This window comes from Myotis davidii, unplaced genomic scaffold (genome assembly GCF_000327345.1).
Source record: "Myotis davidii unplaced genomic scaffold, ASM32734v1 scaffold332, whole genome shotgun sequence".
Lineage (NCBI taxonomy): Eukaryota > Metazoa > Chordata > Mammalia > Chiroptera > Vespertilionidae > Myotis > Myotis davidii.
Genome location: NW_006285779.1, coordinates 6,998,139 through 7,002,386, shown reverse-complemented (window position 1 = coordinate 7,002,386; position 4,248 = coordinate 6,998,139). Strand labels below are relative to the sequence as shown.

At 39.2% G+C, this 4,248-nt stretch overlaps 1 protein-coding gene across 3 annotated transcripts in view; it reads left to right on the top strand.

The window, feature by feature from the left end:
• Positions 1-1,997: 1,997 nt before the first annotated feature.
• Positions 1,998-4,248, top strand: part of LOC102774825 (ligand-dependent corepressor) — a 96,592-nt gene continuing 94,341 nt past the window's right edge. Inside the window, exons 1-2 of one of the 3 annotated variants that reach the window (XM_015559376.1) lie at positions 1,998-2,060; positions 3,544-3,707. The gene's annotated coding sequence lies outside the window, so the exon portion shown is untranslated. Of the gene's footprint in view, positions 2,061-3,486; positions 3,708-4,248 lie in introns of those variants that run through there. The other 2 variants (XM_015559378.1, XM_015559377.1) reach the window with 2 other exon arrangements.

Here is a 4,248-nt window from a genome sequence, read left to right as displayed (position 1 = left end):
GTTCAGAGCAGTCAGGGGCTTGTGACTCCCTTCTGACTCAAAAAGACAGCTGCATCCTCAGTTGCCAGCCCTTGCTGCGTGCGCCTCTGTACCTCTGCACTTCCGCATCTCCTCTGAGTCTCAGTGTGCTTTTCTCTTTCCTTTTAGTTGTATAATTTCCACTCAGCCAGCCTTCCTGTGGTTCTGGATGGTGTCCGTTTTGTCTTTTAGTTGTATTTTTGAATTTGTTGTGGGAGGCAGCAATTTCCAGTGTTTACCTATGCCGCCATCTTGGTTTTTCGAAACTACTCTCTCTTAATGTTACTGGGAAACCCCCAGGTGGGCTCCCTGACTTATTCTTTCTTCTGTTTCACCTAGTCTGTTGTTGAACCCTTCTCCTATACTTTTCAATGCATTTCTTGCATTAAACGTGTAATTAAATCTTCATAATAATTGTACTAGGTGGGCATTATTTTATTGTATTGTTTTGTTAATCCTCACCTAAGGATATTATTGATGAGAGAGAGAGACATCAGTGTAAGAGAGAAACATCAATTGGTTGCCTCCCATATGTGCCCGGACTGGGAATGGAACCCACAGATATTTACTGAGCATCTAGGTACGTGCTCTGACTGGGAATCAACCCTACAATCTTGTTTCATGTACGGGATGACACTCCAACTAACTGAGCCACCCAGCTGGGGCCTAGATGGGTATTATTTTAATGTACAGATAGAAAAATAACTGTGTGGATTGATGCTACTGTCAATTTATGGTGTTCGCCCTAAACGAGTCTCAGCACTGGGTGTTATTTTGTGTATTCTTGCTCAGTTCCAGCAGTTTACCACAATGGCTCTCTTTTAGCCCTTGTGTACTCCTACTTCTCTCTCAGCTGATGATCTTGTCACCTACAGAATAGTGGAAATTGAGGCTATTGAAAGGAAATATTTTTCCAACATTCTCCTTTTCATCTCTAGGACTACTTGGAAAACTTGAGGAAAATATTATCCTCTAAAACATTTTTTCAGATATTGACTGTTTGAACAAAACCACTGAGATGTTTGTAAAAATTGAAAATGTGGGTCATACCCCAGATCTGCTGAGTTAGAATCTTCTTAGGTGGGGCATGGGAATCTGTATTTTAAACAGAGGTCTCAGGTGATTCTTATACACTGAAGTTTGAAAAACACTCGCATATAGAACAAAGTTACTTTAATCAACATACAAGGCCCTCCAAGATATTTGAGCCCAGTTAACTTCTTAAGTCTCAGCTGTCTGTATATTCTGCTCAGTTCTCACTCTTAATCCTTCAAGTCCTCTAACCACAAAATATAGGACACTCTTTTTTTAGTGTGCAAGCATTATACTACTTTACCTTCTTCCCTTTGTTTCTCCAACTCTACCCCTCCTAGTTTGCAAGACACTTGAAGTCAATGCTCATGTCATGTTTTTTTATTTTTAAGCACTTCATGTTTTTATTTTTAAGTACTGGCAAAGTACTGGCACACAATGGATGCTCAGTAAATATTTGTGGAAAAGTAGAAAACAGTACTTCGAAATATTACAGACTAAACAAGTGACTGAAATTAAGAGACAATCTTCTATTTATAGTGACTCAAGTTGCTTAAGCAAAATAAAAATAAAATCAAAATTAGTGCGAGAAAGAGGGAATGTAGGCATTTTGGTCACAATTTGTGGTATCCTTAATAGTTTTAACATAGTGATTTTTTTTAAGGGAGGTTGATGGGGCAAATTACCCCTTTGAGAACCACTATATTAAAGGTACTAAGAACTCATTTTCTTTTAAATATATTTTATTGATTTTTTTACAGAGAGGAAGTGAGAGATATAGAAAGTTAGAAACATCGATGAGAGAGAAGCATCGATCAGCTGCCTCCTGCACATCTCCCACTGGGGATGTGCCCGCAATCCAGGTACATGCCTTTGACCGGAATCGAACCTGGGACCTTTCAGTCCGCAAGCCGACGCTCTATCCACTGAGCCAAACCGGTCTCGGCAAGAACTCATTTTCAATGCACATGAGTTTTATGGAGACACAAGTAAAACCTGACCTTCAACAGGTAAAATGTTATTTTGTCTTGTTTCACCTCAAAATGTAATCTTTTCCTTTTCATTCAGAATATGTGTATTAATTTGAGGTTTCTGACATACCTCAAATTAAAAGCAATAGAAATGGACTAGGAATTTTCCAAGGACAAATGGGTAAAAGTTGAAGGTGGGCAGTAGGTGAAGGAAGTGTGGTTAGATTGTATGTGAGAATAAAATTTTAGTGTTCTTTTCAGAAATCCAGGGACATTTATTGGCATACCATGTGTGTGACAAAGTTTGCTTGAAGTAGAAACAAATGAACCATGAACAATGATAGCCATATTTAAGGGCAAGATTGTTGTGAATGTTCTTGATATGGAAATTTCAGTGTGACTTTGTCACCGTTCCAGACACTATATAGTGATGTTGACCTAGTACTGTCATTGCTTTAGGGATGGGAGTGACATGGCATGTAACTGAGGAAAAAAATATTTTATGAATGCTATGTTTTTAGGTATTGGTACTTAGGTTTTTATAACTCTAAGAGTTCCTGGTATTGTTCATATTTTGCTATCAGGAGCTCACAAATTCATACTTGAACAAACATGAATGAATTTGAAAGTTTAGATTCTAAAACCTTTCATGGCAGATGGCCTGGTGGTAAGAGAATGTATATGAATACAAACTATTTTTCTATTATAGCTTCATGTCTCTTTTCCAAGTTTGAGAAAAATAACGGGAAAAAAATGAGGCCCTGTTTTCAATCATATGACACATTGCAATATTCTGCCTTTATTTATCAGGACTCATCAGAAACGCAATTCAAATTAAGTCAAAAAGATTATTTTGTAGGTTTATGAACTGGGAAGTTCACAGAGTAAAAAGCTAAAGCTAAGTTCTGACATGACTATTTAGAAGTTTGACTTGTGTCATCAGGAATGTCTTCTTATCTTCACCTTTAAACATTCCTTTCATCTTTTGGTTTCCTTCTTCGGCAGATATGATGGTAAAGATGATCAGTGGCAGCTCTAGATTTATGTGATTCTTAAAATCCACATGTCTCTTTTTCTTGTACTAGAACCAGCCCAATTGGGTGTATGGAAGGACTCATTGGCCAGGCCTGGGTTCTGTGGCCTATCCCTGAACCAGTCCTCAAGGCCTGTGGAGGGTGATTCTCTGACCCAACCTGGGGTGGGGGTGGGGGGGTACTTGGTTTTGGAGAGAGACTTTAAGGAAGGGCAGATTAATTCTTGAAAAGCAAATTGGATGCTATTACCTAAGAAAGGGAGATGGATGCTGGTTAGGCAAAATCTATAAATGGTCCATATATGAAGAAATTGACTGATTTGGACCAGGTTATAAGTTGTATTATATCCCTCCAAAACATATGCTGAAGTCCTAACCCCAGGTATCTGTGGTAGCTTTGTTTGGAAATAGGGTCTTTGCAGTTGTAATGAAGTTAAAATGAGGTCCATACTAGATATGGGGCCCTAATCCAATAACGTGTCCTTATAGGAAGAGGGAAATTTGAATACAGACAGGGAAGACAGCTATGTGAAGAAAGAGGCAGAGATTGGAGATACACCACCACAAGCCAAGGAATGCCAAGAATTGCTAACAATCACCAGAAGCTACAAAGAAGCAAGGAAGGATTCCTCCTTAGAGCCTTTAGAGCAGGTGTGGGGAACCTGTTTTCTGCCAAGGGCCGTTTGGATATTTATAACATCATTCGGGGACCTTACAAAATTATCAACTTAAAAATTAACCTGGCTGGGCCGGCGTGGCTCAGTGATTGAGTGTTGACCTATGAACCAGGAGGTCACGGTTTGGATTCCTGGTTAGGACACATTCCCAGGTTGCTGGCTCGATCTCCAGGTTGGGGCATGCAGGAGGCAGCCAATCAATGATTCTCTCTCATCATTGATGTTTCTATCTCTCTCCCTTTCCCTTCCTCTCTGAAAAAAAAATTTTTTTTTAAAGTTAGCCTGTTATATTTGGTGAAACATTTAATTTACTCACCCCTAATGCCTTGGCAGGGTCAGACAAAATGATTTTTGGGGGCCTTATATGGCCTTATACAGCCTGCAGGCCAGAAGTCCCTACCTATGCTCTTGCAGTGGTTGGCAAACTCATTAGTCAACAGAGCCAAATATCAACAGTACAACGATTGAAATTTCTTTTGAGAGCCAAATTTTTTAAACTTAAACTATATAGGTAGGT